General features: G+C 33.8%; 1 protein-coding gene across 2 annotated transcripts in view; it reads left to right on the top strand.

Annotated features, from left to right (window-relative positions):
• DTNA (dystrobrevin alpha) overlaps window positions 1-14,982 on the top strand; it is a 342,095-nt gene that overhangs the window by 32,922 nt on the left and 294,191 nt on the right. The window lies entirely within an intron of this gene.

Genomic DNA, 14,982 nt, shown 5'->3' with positions numbered 1-14,982 from the left:
GCTTTCTGAGGTTGCATGTTTATTTCCTTCACCAGGTTAGGGAAGTTTTCCATCATTATTTCTTCAAATATATATTCAACATCTTGTTCTCTCTCTTCAGGTACTTCTATGACATGGATATTTTTACCTTTAAAAGTGTCCCATGGGCTCCTTAAATTAGTATTATAGTCTTGGCTTCCTTTTTCTTGCCATTCTGATTGAGAGTCTTAGCTTCCCCATCCTCTATATAGGTCATTCGGTCCTCTTCTTTATTCACTTTGTTTATGCCATTTAATATACTTCTCATCTCAGATAACGTGTTCTTCATTTCAGACTGCTTCCCTTTTATAATTTCCACTTTCATTTTCATGTTTTTTATCTCTTTGTTGAATTTCTCACTGAACTTATCTACATTTCCCAAAAGTTCATCGAGCATCTTTACAACCAGGGTTTTGAACTCTGCATCTGTTAGATTACCTGACTCCATTATATCTGGATCTCTGTTCTGTTCTCTCATATGGTTTCTGCTTCTTTGTCTTCCCATTTTGGCTGCCTTTCTGTGTCTGTTTCTATGTACTAAGCAAAGTTCCTAAGACTCCCGGTCATATTAGTGTGGATTTGTGAAGTAGGTGTCCAGTGGCACAGTCCTGAGAGGGGTTCAGCTGCAGGCCAAACTTAGCCCAAGCATCTATCCCTCCCGGGGCCACTGGTTAAGATTCAGTAAGCAATTCACAGATGTTGTGCTTATAGTTGCCTCAAAAGGCCACACCAGAAACTGAGGCTAGCTGCCTCCAGTGTGAGTCTAGGCGCTGCTCAGCAAGGAGCACCTGACTCGCTGAGGATACACCTGGATGTGGGGCCTCAAGTTGAGGGAGGCGGGGTTTCAGGGAATCCTCTGGGCAAAGCGACCTCTGTTATCCAGTTTGTTGACATCTCGGCTATGGCAGTGTTGTGTCCCACACTGGGAGGGGAAGGGCTTAACAGGGAACAGTGGATACTGCCGGCACCTCTGTACAGAGTGAGTATTGCCTTGGCCCTCACTCTGACAGTGTCTCCCTGTAAGTTCTCGGCATCCCCTGTGCACTGCTGAATGGGCATCAGTGCTCAGAATGAGCAGGTCCGTCACCACGAAAATCCACTTGCAGTCAAGACCCCTTTAAGAGGGTTCTGCCACTGCCACAGCCTCCGTCTCCGCCGCTGGAGACCAGGCAGCCCCGAGTCCTCACCCCATCCTACCTTCTGACATTGCAGGGCGATTTCTTGTAGTTCTCCCTAGTAGTATAGATTGTTCATCAAGGTCCTAGGCGATTTTTTCTTGCTGCTTGCTCCTTGTTTCTGTCACAACTTTGATTTGGTCGCCAGAGGGATGAACAGAACCTCTATCATCTATACCATTTTTTTGACTACCGATTTTTACTTTATACACAGTATATTCATAGAATGAACACATTAAAAAAATTAGAAGTCACGTGGTCAGGATTGTAGAAGAGAAATTCGGTGATGATGAATAAGGTGGAGTGGAAGGTGGGAAGTAAAGAGAAGTAGAACACAGCTTTTGCAGCTTTCCTGGGAGGAAGGAAGAGGGCCTGAAGCAGGATATTGAGGATGCAATTTAGAAAAGATTTGGTGATTTCGTGAATTTGAGAGTAAAGGAGAAGGAGTAGAGTGAATGAATATTTTTTTGAGTTTTTTAGCTTCTGAAACAAGTAACTTACTGTGCCATTAGCTAGATAAGGCATAGAATAGAAGGAGCAGGTTTTGGGGACTCACATGGGTGAAGGAGAGGATAAATTTTATTTTGGATATGATCAATCTCATGGTTACCACATAAATGACTACTGTAATTTTAAGTCTCTGTCACTTACAGAATGTGAAGTCAAAGATAAGCAATAAATGCAATCATCAACATATTGTTTATTTACCTGCAACGTGCCAGATGCTTTTAAAGCACTTTATACGTGTATAAATTCACATAATTTTTAAATAACCCAATAACGTGAGTATTATTATTACCTACCTTTTACAGATGAGAAAATGAGGTTACATAATTTGCCCGAGTTCATGCAGCAGTTAAGTGTTAGAGCCAAGATCCACACCGACTAACCCAAGAGGTTGAGCTCTTCACCACTGTATAACACCATAATGCATTATTTCACTTTTCATTAGTGAAATAATGTAGAAGACTTTGGGAGATGGGCAAAATGATAGGTTTTTGTTCTCCCCAAATCTGGCTGTCGAAAATAGACTCACAATTTCATTGATTAAAATGCACACAGTGGGAGATGATGATGCCCGCCAAGCGTAATGGCCCCTTTGTCTGCCATCTTCCACAATTATTCTCTGCTAAGTCTAGTTAGGAGACTTATGTGTAACTAGGACTAAGGGGCAATCGTCCACCAATAAGAATCGCTAAAACAGCCTTTTAGTGCACCTCTCTGTAAGGAGATCTTCAAGGACATGAGTTGTAATTTAGTGACTCATTTACAGCATGTATTTTCTGAAAATTCGGTCCTTTCTCAAGGGCAGAAATCATTGTGAAAATGTATGTGATATATGCCTAAACTATACAAGAAACAAAATATATGTTTATTATGTAAATATCTGACTCTTTTCGGGACATTATATTAATAGATCTTGATGGAGGCACCTCATGGTACAGATGAAAATCTGATGACAGTCGTTCTAAATACAAGCCAGGGCTCTAGCTTTTCTGTGTTTCTTAAATTTGTTGAGACATTTTTGTTTGGATTCTGCAGGAGCAATTGAAATGGCTTTGAAAACAATAAATTTTAAAGACAGTAAATATGGTTATCAGTCTTCTAAGACCTTAACCATTTGATACTCAGTTTCCTTAGCACAAAGTATGAACAGAAGGAACTTCAAAAACATATTGTATTGGAGAATTAATTAAATAATGCTTGAAGAAAATATTTTATAGAGAAAGACTTCAAATATAAGATATTGTTGAGTCAAAACAATTTATGACTGGTAAAGAAGCAAACTAGATGGAAGCCTCATCAGTTCAATATTTCCTTGCCATTACAACCAGAACAATAAGATTTGTTAAATATATACATGCAGAAATGCTGGGAAAAAAATATTATCTCTTCTAAGAGTTTTTGAATATTAGGATAGGGCCAAGAATAGATTAATACTTTCCTTTTTCCCACCTTCTTTCCCTCTCTCCCCCCGTGAATATTTGAGCCCCTCTTAGGTTGCGATATTGATGTTAGCACTGGGGATACAACAATGGTCAAAATTATCATGTTTCACCCCTTTCTTTCTCTCTCCCCAAAAATTTGTATTCTTGTTGGCATACTTCAGGAAGTGGAATCTTAGCTACCTCCGGTAAGAGATGTTTTGGGCTACCCCTCAAATTTTAACCATTTATAAGCAACAAATGTTTCATGTCAGGCATTATACAATGATAATGTCCTGGCCTTTACTGTAATCTAAAGTGTCCAATAGGTGAAGGCTCTCTCAACTGTCTCTATAATTAACTATCCATACTTAAAAGGAAAGTGAAAATAATGGTAATTGACTCTCGTATTAGATACTGCAAAATAATTAGTGTGGTCGTGTATGTCAGGGTTTCCAGAACGGACTTTTCCATTTTATTTGTATATCTTTTTATTCTCAAACTTCTTTCATCACTTTCCTCTTGGCTACAAGCAAACCTTAAAGGCTAAGGATTAAATATTTCTGATCACTAAATCAGTCTCTGAAAGAACTGCCAGTTTTGGAATTAGTTGCTTTCTCTTTTGGTTTTCTCCATTTCACCTACCCTAATTCCCTTTCTCAATTACTGAGGACAGTGTGTGTTTTAAAAAGATTACCCAAAGAGTGGTCACTGGTTTGTAACTTTGATCCATGTCCAGCCACTAACTAGCAATTGACAATTGTCATATCCCTTAGTTTTCAGTTTCTTCATGTGTTAAATGAGGAAGTTACACTGGGTAATTCTGAAATTGCTTCCGGCTTTAAATTACTCATTTTTTGTGTTTCTGGAGTCAGGCAAAAACAAACCTCACTGAAAGCCATCCCTCATCTTTCCCAGTTAAGTGGCTGCTGTGATGTCTGATCTCAGTAACTCGAATTCTTAAGCCTATCAAACTCAAGCCCCTCTTTAAAACATACATTTTGTCATTCTTTATACTCTCCTGAATTAAAGTTCATAGATAAGACAACCATATTTATACACAAAATAAAGGTAATCCTCTAAGTGAAACATGAAGGAGAAATTAAAGGAAAACAATTTAAAATGAAATAACATATATTTCGACATCTAAGTGCTCAGATCTCACTACATAAAAAACATAATGAAATATTAAGATGCTTGCACCATGGAGGTGACAACTACAAATACAGAATGTGATACATCTATGTTGATACAGATGTATTGATGACTCAAATAGTATTTAGTGTCATCGTTGTTGGTGATAGGATTTTCCAGACTAGTAAACAAGACTTGGTAAATTTCCCAAAAAAGTACAGACTTCCCTCAAATCCTATTTTAACTATATAAAAACTACTTTGTGGGTTTTTTTTTGTTTTTTGTTTTGTTTTGTTTTGTTTTTAGGTTATAGGCTCAGAACAGTTTTTCACTGATATGAATGTCCCAACGGACATTTAAAGATCTGGAAAGTTTGGGGCAGCTTTTATTGTGAAGAAATAAGGCAAGTGTTTGACAGGACACCAAGCATCCTTGGCCTTTGAGAACTGCATAGTAAGAGGAGCCATCACCTGCTTTGAGAACCACTGCGGTAAATGAACAGACTCACTATTTTTCTTCATATTAGAGCAAAATATTTATTTGGTTTAAAGTACTCAATATGAAATTGAGCTGTGTATTTATTTTACTTTGAGTTTTGGCATTAGTTTGAGCTATCTAAGTAGACAGGAATTTGGACTATCATCTTTTGAGCTCTGTGTCCTCATTGTCTAACATATTAGAAGATCAAAAATATTTGATTATTAAAAGAAAGAAGGGAGGGAATATATTTTCCAACCTTTATATATGTGCCTATTAAGACAAAGGTAAACAACAACAAAGAAGTTTTGAATTACAATGGAATGGACTAAAATACTGTCATTTATAAACAAAAGGGAATATGGAAAGGAAAATATGTAGTAATATAGGGTTGAGAAAAACATGTTATGCTTGGGCCAAGATACACATTTTGTGGAAAAAGAAAAGAAACAATATTTCTTAATGGAAGATAAAATCGTAATTTCTGCAGATATATGCCTTCAGCATTAACAATAACTGCTAACACTTATAGAGTGGTTACCATGTGCCAGACAATGTTCTAAGTACTTTATACATATTAAATTATTTCATCTTCACAACAATCCCCATTTTACAGATAAGAAAACTGAGGTGCAAAGATGTTTAGTACATTGCCCAAGGTCATAGGTCACACAACTAGAGTGAAAGATTTGGGATATGAACCTAGAGAGTCTGATAGCATACCTGTGTCTTCAACCATTGCTCTATATTATTGAGACCTAGGTGACAGTCATTTAAAACAATATTTTAAAATAACAATATTTCTGCTGAGTAAATTAGGTTCACTGTTGCAATGCTATGAAAGGTTTAAAACAATGTGATTGAAAGCAGGAAATGTCAGGACAAGTCTTAGTTGTGGGCAGGACATCAAGCATCTTTGATTCCTGCCCACTAAATACCAGAATTTTGTATTTTACTTATACAAATAGCACATGAATGCATTCTCATGATAAAAATTTAAATACAGAAGTTTATAGAGTAAAATTGTCTTCTTTCACTCTGATAATTCTTCTCTCTTCCTCAAAAACAATTCCTCTCTCTTCCCCAGTTTGGATGCTATTTGTGTCACAGAAAACTGTAATTTCAACATAACAATTTTCTAACATAAAATCGGCTGTGAAGTACATACATTTTTTCTTTGCTTCATTTATTTTAGTGATTTTTATACCGGAATATATGAATCTTTCTGATTTCTAATGGTTGCCTAATAAAACATAAATATATGCTGGTAATTTGTAAAATCATTCCCGTTACTTAAGGTTAACCTTTTAAACCAAAAAAAAAAAAAAAAAAAAAAAGTGAATTTGTCTTTCTTGGACAAACATCTTTATATTCATTGCAACTCTAGATTTCTGTAAGTGGAGTGATACTACTAACTTTTCCTCTAAAACAGTTTTTGCAAGTAGACTTACCTTAGGAGATGACTGTGCCATGTTCTTCTGTGATTGTATGATCTTTGTTCTAATTCCACATCAGTTTAGAAAGATGGAATTTTGGATCAAAGGTATATATAAAACAGTGGTTCCCAAACTTGAGCAGGCATCACAGTCCTCAGGAGAGCTTATTAAAACACAGATTGAGAGCTCCCATCCCATAGTGTCTGATTCACGAGATCTGGGGTAAGGCCTGAGAATTTGCATTTCTAACAAGTTGCCAGGAGATACTGAGGCTGCTGACGCATAATGAATCATTATGTCGTAGTGTCCTAATGAAGAACTGAGTGGTTCAAACACAGTTCTTGAAACAGTCCATTTTTTCTTAACTCATCTGAAATGCCACTGCTTTCTATGAATTAAATTTCTACATGTATATGAATCTATTTTTCAACTATCTTCCATTCCATTAATGTGTTTGTCTATTTTTAAGCCAGTGTTACACTATCTTAATCACTATATTTTTTTAGTTCATCACTATTGCTATCTGATGGGGCAACTTTCTTCTGTAAATGGAAGTTGGTTTTTTTTCCCCAAAATAATTGAAGTCATTCTAGGCTATCTTATCCTTCAGATAATCTAGAGATGTATCCTCCCAAATCCCATTATGGGCGTTTAATTAGGATTGCATCAAATTCACAAATAAACATGGATGTACTTTCAAAATGTATCCTTCCAAAATGGTATCCAGAAAAAAATTGTTTGTCTCTCTCCATATACTCTGGTCTTCCTTTATTTCTGTCAAGAGTTTGAAGGTCTACTTCATAGAAGTCCTTAACATTTCATGTTTGTCTGGTTTACAGGTATTTTATATATTTCATGTGCTACTGAAGGAATTTATTTTACTTTTACATTTCGTTGGGTTATTTCTGGTATGAAGTTATTGATTCTTAAAATTCTGATCTTATTCTAATAGTTTTATAGTTGACTATCTTGGATTTTTTTTTGTCAACCATGTGTCTCTCTAAACAAACATTTAAAAAGATGTTTTCTCCCCCTTCCAAATTGCCTTGGATAGAATTTCCAGATTAATGTCTAATAGTAGTAATGGTAATGGGCATTTTTGACATTTTCTTGATTGTAATGGAAAAATTTTTAATATTTCGTCAGTGAATATAAAGTTTGCTATTAATTTCTTATGGATAGAATTTTTCATAGGAAGTTTCTTCTAATCATGTTACAGAAAGTTTATGTCAGGAATTGATGTTACTTTTTAGCAAACAGTTTTTCAACAGTCGGGAAATTATTACTGTTTTTACCATTGAGAAGTTTCTTCTTTTAATTTATTAATATTATTTCAGTCTAATGTATATGCTGCTGTTAACCATCTTAACTCTACTATTCTGGTAGTTCTGGAAAAAGCTTGCTTCACCAATATATTTGATCTCCTAATACATAACTGAATTTTATGTTCTAATAGCATATTTAAGATTCTTACAGTTATGTGCATAGTTTGTATGATGCTATTTTTTCCCTACTACTCTTCATCTGTTTTTGAAACTGTTATCATGCTAGGACATTAATTTTTTCAGTGGTTTAAAAAAGTTTATTTCCTATAAGAAGTATTTGCTTCTGGAACCTCACCTTGTAAACAGTCTGAATTTATAAATTTTTAGGTATAGATTTTTGTCTGGTTTTCAGCCATTTCTGTGGGTGTCGAACTGTTAAAGTTTTCCCCTTGAGCACTGCTCTAATCATATTAGGTTTGAATATGTAACCATAAGTTTGAATATGAACTATTCCCATGATGCTTAATCTGAACAGCAAAAATACGTACATTTTTTCAACTGAGCACCTTTGGGCACCAGAAATTTTTAATATAGCAAAAAGTAAAGCTGACAAGGCTCCTTCTCTGCTGGAACTTACATCCTAGTAGGAGGAGGTAGGGCTAAAGAAATAAACTCATACATACATAGGATATCAGCTGATGATAAGTGCTGTGAGGGAAATGCAACGGGATGATGTGATGGGAGACAAGTAATGGCAGTGGCTACTTTAGATCAGTGCTCTAGGGAGAGGATAATGAAGCTATGAACTGAATGAGGGAAAGGAGCCAATCATACAAGGATACAAGAGAAAAGGGCTGCAGACAGAGGAACAATGTGGTGGTTATTGATGGTGACATAAGCAAGAAAGAGATAGAGGAAGGCAGGAATAAACCTATTACTCGTATTACAAAAGTCTACTATATCCTTAATAAATAATAATTCATGTCCATATTAGAACACATTTACATGAGAAAGGGGATGCTACTAATAACTGTTTAGGAAGAATAGTCATAAACTGGGACCATCAGGCAAACCAGAACATACGAATACCCTCTTAATTATTTTTCTCTCTACTTGATTTGTCAGTTGTTGAAAGAAGAGTATTGTGATAAACCATCCCATTTATCATTACCCCATATCTCCTTTCTTTTCTATGAAATGCACTCTGTTTGTTTACTCTAAAACTCTTGCCCTTTGATTTAATTTGATATTTATATTGCCCAAACTGCTTTCTTTTTGTTAGCACTCCTTTGGTCTACCTTTGTCAGTCCCTTTGTTTTAAACTTTTATTAGCCATTTTGCAGAGCGTAGCTCTTGTAGGCAACATAGAGGTATTTACCCAGACTGAGCAATTCAGATAACTTATTTTGTTTATTCGCATTTATTATAATTGTTAACAATTTGGATTCATTCTTTGTATTTATTTTTATATATATTATACTTTCTTAAAACTTCTTTTTGCCTCTTTCCTACCTTTAAAAATATTGAACAAAAACATTGAACAATTTATTTTGGTTTGACTTTTTAATGATTCTGAAGTTATATATTCTATTTAAAATATAATAATTACTCATAAATTTACGACATACTTTTTAAAGTTTATAATCTTTCATCCAAGTCTAAAATTAGTCTACTTTACTCTTCCCCTTCCCATAAAAGCCTTAGCATATTTTTTCCTCATTTTCCAATGCCACCCTCTTTACTGGACCCCAACTATGTGCTAAATTTGAAATTATAGTTCTAAGTTATTGTTAATTTTACCACAGACCTCTCCTCTGTGTATTGTACTTCAGCCATTCTTTCTTATTTTAATGCCATTAATCACATTTGAAGTGACTAAAATTTCAGAATTTAAATGCTTTGAGGTACGTTTCTGAGAATTATAACTTGCTCTGTAAGGAGTATGATATTGTAAATGTGCTTCTTAGTTTTCCTTCACATGATGTCTTACATTTTTAATAAGCATTGCATTCTAATATACCAATATACAGTAATGTGCCACTTAACAATGGGGATATGTTCTGAGAAATGCATTGTTAGGGGATTTCATTGTTACACAAGTATCATAGAGTTCACTTACACAAATCTTGATGGTATAGCCTACAATGTGACATTAGGGTGTCTATGACACCACTAGATGATAGGAATTTTTCAGCTCCATTATAATCTATGGGACCACCATGGTATATGAGGTCCATAGGTGACTGAAATGTCATTATGAGGCACATGACTGGTAATAGCAATTTCTTAGATTTCTTCTTTTTCTTAAAAATGCCTTCAAGTGTAGCTTTCCTTGTGATATTCATATTCTTATTCTCAGAATTACAAATTTTCTCTGTGCAGATTGTCATACTTACTATGGTAGTGAGAAAGAGTAAGTTAATAGAAAAATCACAAATACATTCCATTATGTTAAGAATACATCAGATATTCATATTCTGAGTTATTAGTAACTTCAGTAAGATGTAAGAATTTGTCTAAGCTCTTTACCTGAAGGAGCTTAGTTTAAAAGTTTAAAAACAGCATTTCAAAAATTTAAAAGGACATAATTTTGCCCTAATAGTCATGTGGATTTAGGCAGGTATAGTGATAAAAAAAAATGTTCTGATCGTTCATAGTACAGAGTTTGACTTCAAGGGAGCAAAGAAGAGAATATCTTTCTTTTATTGTCCTGGCATGTTTTTTCATTTATCCGTGTCACTCTGCTATTGTAAAAGCAGCTAGCTGTCTTACATTATCTCTGTACCTGAAACTCAACAAAAGCACTTATATCCTCTTTCTTCCTTCCCTCCCATATCATTTGCTGTTCAACAAAAGAGAACATTTTAGTGCTGATATATTTGAACACTTTTATACAAGCATTAAGGATATTATTGTTATAGCACAGAGAAGAGGGTAAATTGGCATATGGGTTTTTATTTATTTAATTTAGTAAATGGGTAATACAGATTTCTAAAGGCAATTGAAAAAGAAACCCAAATAAGATGATAGCCATACTTTATTATAAGCTAAAAATTGAATATGTTTCCTATGTATAAAGTAAGAATACATAGACGATATGTTTAAAGCAAAGACTAGGATTTGAGAAAATTTTGTTGATTTTCACGTTATGAATCAAAAGTAAATTTGAAGAAAATATATACATAAAACTATTACTCAGGAATATTTGATTTGGTAATATTTATAACCCCAATAAAACTTATATCTGGCTCAATAATAGAAACTATTTGACCAAATTTTCTTGCCTGTGGCTATGACAGAATTCACTCATGCCATTTTATAACCCTATTACACCAAGGCTGCAACCTCAGAATCATTCTTAACATGCTGTAGATCATTATCAATTGAACTGATGTTAAACAGGGTGAAAAGCTTTTTGCTATGAATTTTCGTTGATTAATATGATTAATGAGTAGAACCAGGAAAAGAGAATTTGGTAGGGCTAAGGTTGAATGATGAAGGTATTCATTACCTGAGATTCAATGAGGTGAGGGTTAGGTAAAAAATAAAAATCACTAACAGCATTAATGCCTAAAAAGAATATTCTATCATTTTGAGCTTGTTTCTTAGGATTTTGGTCTGTAGAAGTAAGGGAAAGACATGAGGTAGATAGGACTTGTGATGAAAAGATGAATGATTTGCATTAGAGAGGTCCAGTTTTTAATTAAGAATAAGAAGGAAGAACACAAGTTGAAAGAAAGACGTGAACCAAAGAGAAGATCTACGGGTTTGGTTTTTCAAGGAAAGCTTTGGCTGGAGTAGAGAGAGAAAGGAGGAAGTTTTAAAGATTTAGGGAAGTAACTGCCCTCCATGTAAAGAATATTGAGAATGGCAGCTATACTATTTTATATGGATTTTAAGCCAATTAAATCATAATGCTATATGGCATTCTTTCCTTAAGAGACTGGTAGCAATTATTCTTAATTACTTCTTTGACTGGCAGACTTTGTTTTTCTAGATAGAAATATGCATATTATCTGAACTACATGAAACCTTAGCTACGTGCGGGTTATACTATGGGGTTGTTCTAACCCCAGTAGATTTTTAAATTTACTTACACATCATCAGAAATTCAAAAGTAAAAAAAATTAGAAGTAGGTGCTTTGGTTGGTTGGTTAGGTGGTTAACAATGTGCATGCCACTAAAAGATGCGTGTGGCAGTTGCATTGCAGGTACTATCTTTTCTACTCATAATGAGTTGTTATAAGAAACACTTGTGCAGAGAAGTCATTGAAATTCTTTGTATAATTTCTTATAAGTTATACAAATAATAAATGCTCTATTTTTATAAAATTAGAGGTAAAAGCACCTATAATCCTAATTCCAGAGATTAACTCAGGTTTTGGCATATTTCCTTCCAGGCATTTTTTTTCAAAGCACTTTCACATATTTCAGATCATTCATTACAAATATTTTAATGTCTTAAACATTTTCACTCATCTATTATATAGTTATTTTTCCATTCTATTAATATATGCAAATGTAATTTTAACTTAACTTTCGATCATGCCTTAGGTAAATATAGTACATTATAGTAATATATTCTCATGCTATATATTCTTTCCTTGTTAAGTAATTACACTTTCCAATTGAACTTTCCAAATTAGAAAGCAGACTTACCTACTGTAACAAAGAGACCCCAAAGTACAGTGGCTTAACTAAGATGTTTATTTCTCTTCCTCATGTAACAATCTAGGAGTAGCTCAACTGTATTGGGCTGGTAGGTGATTCTGCCATCCTTGGCATGGGGTGCTTACTTGTGGGCTAAAGATGTTCCGGCCATCTCCCAGCTTGGAAGAGGGGAGAAGAGAGTTAGGGGAGAACACATAATTATTTTAAGGGCAAGATTCAGAGTGGCACACAGCACTACTGCCCACATCACATTAGAACTTAGTTGGTCATGCTTAGGTCTAAGGAAAGCCGAGTTTTATGCTAAGTGCCCATGCATCCACATAAATTCTATTAGTGTGAAAGAAAGAAACAAGGATATTGGGAGACAACTAGCAATTAATTGTACTTTCAAATAGGATGTTATTGGAATCTACATAAATTCAGGAAATAAAAACCAAATAAAATCAATGTATGGTTATTTTGAATATCCTTTTACAATCAAATCACTACAATTCCTATAAAAATTTTCTAAAATGGATTCTATCTAATGACTTGGTTACTTACTTAAAACTGGTATTGATTTTTGCCTTAGTTAATTACAGGATTATTGTCTTTTACCCTAGATTGACTTCTCAATTTGAATCTAGTTTCCTAAAGTTAGACTGGAAAAAAAGAATGACTAATCTTAGCTACACACTGAAAATTTTATGAGCTATGAAGGCAATGGCAGTTCACTGACTTGTTAATTTAGAAAAATTGGAGGCAATCTACATTTACGAGTTCAAGTAATGTAATGAAAGGTCAGGAATAAGAGGTTCCAGATAGCCCAGTTCTTATGATTACCACTGTCCTCATGCTTGGTATTTCATTTCTGTTAACACAGCTACTGTTGCTTTTGGCCTATGGAAGCAGTCATATTGTTTGCTGCATCAGCTTTGACTTGTTAGTTGTTAGCAATAGCTATATCACTGTCCATAACCATGTTTCTTTGTATTTTAGGGCAAGAATTTTAAAGATATCAACTGACTAAATGGATTTAAGGGTGCCATGAATTGTAATGTGTTGTCTTAATATTTATTAAGTAACAATATATAAACCCCAAACAAAAGAGTGACATCTACTTTATATCTTCTTCAAAAAGTTTTTTTCTATTTATTTTTTGACCATTTACCACTAGAACATTAATTGTTGCTACATGTTGTCAGAACCTCATCAATATAGTCACTCTATTTTATGAATTTTAAATCAAGTGACAAATTTTATAAATGTTGCTGATTTTTGACGTTATAAAAATCTTGTATATTAATATTAAATTATTTAAACTTTACACTTAATAAATTACTTTTATTGAAAATAATAATGCATAAAAATGAGAATATCCAAGAAAATGGAATATCTAATTATTATATTTTTACTTATTTTTTCCTTTATTGTGCAAATATTTTGACAGATGTTATATGATAAAAAGAATTTTTTAAATATGAACAGAAAAATATAGAAGTTGAAAAAAGGAGAGAACAGAGCACAAACATGCAAGCTATAAGGTTCTACATACTTCCTAATGATTGAAATTAACATTTCTGTCTGAGCTTTCTGTTAGCTACAGTGAAAATAGAAATCATTTTTCTGATTGTCATTGTACAAAATATAGAAACATAGTCTTATCGGGGGCTTTAGACACTAAGATACAGTGGATGGACAGCAATCTTATTAATATTCTTTCAACATAGGCATTATCAGATTCCTTAAAATGATATCTAGTATTATTTTTCAATGATATTTAAGGTTGTGTCCCCAAAGCCTAGAACTAAACAAAAGAAGGTCTGTGAGCAGCCAAGATGATTTGGCCCAAGGATAACCCATTCTAATAGTCTAGTTTAATCCATAGGAACAGTCTAGATCATTTAGGCAAAATCTAAACATTCCAGAAAAAAAAGACTTTATATTCTTTAAATTATGATCCATGTACACTAATACTATAAGTCAGACTTATGATGTGTTGTACAACCAAGAGTTTGAGGTTTTATTTTGGTCATTGTACATATTTGGCATATCAAATAATTTCTCTAGGCATATTGTTCCTAAAAAGGCAGGGTCTTCCTGTTGCACAGAAGCTCTTCTGCATCCAGAACAAACTTGAGTATCTATCTACTAAACCAGCTCAGGTATAGTGGCAGGATTAAATGAGATTAACATTCTCGTTGTCTGTGAAAAATAGATTTCACAGGAAGACATAATATCCTCTAGTGTTGAGAGCCAAATGAGATTTTAAAAGCATTGTAAAGTGTTAATCCTTTTTCTGTCTGAAAATACCATAAAATTACTTCCATAAAACATTTAGTTTTGAAAAATTTTTACCTATGTCAAACACAACACAGTTTTAGAAGTCAAGTGATGATACCAATGTAGTAAACATTACTTTGATTTTGTTTTAAGCTTTTTTATTTCATGACTTTTTATCATGCTACTCCAATTTAAATCTTACAAAGAAATATATATTTACAAGGACCATATTGTAGTAACTGGCATGATTTCATAGAGTAAAATGATGTCAGCATTTAAAATACAGATATTGAAAAATGTCTTTGATAACCCATTCATCAAATATATTCTGAGAAACTACTACAGTAAACAAAACAGATAAAGTCCAATCTCACCATCTTATTGGAGTCATCCAAATTTTATTCTAGTGAAGACCAAATCAAACAACAAAACATGTGAAAAGAGATGTAAAAGTCACACAAACACAGACACGCACACTCACACACACACCCCACAGAGATACTGATAGACAAAAAAAAAAAAAAAAAAATTTCAAGTCAAGTAATTGGATGGAGAGTAACTAAACTTCACTGTTTAGATGAAGGAAAAGCCTCACAGAGCAGGAACCTGAAAGTATGAA

This window comes from Pteropus alecto, unplaced genomic scaffold (assembly GCF_000325575.1).
Source record: "Pteropus alecto unplaced genomic scaffold, ASM32557v1 scaffold146, whole genome shotgun sequence".
Classification (NCBI taxonomy): domain Eukaryota; kingdom Metazoa; phylum Chordata; class Mammalia; order Chiroptera; family Pteropodidae; genus Pteropus; species Pteropus alecto.
Note: the sequence above shows the minus strand (reverse complement) of the source record. Positions and strands in the feature narration are given on the sequence as shown.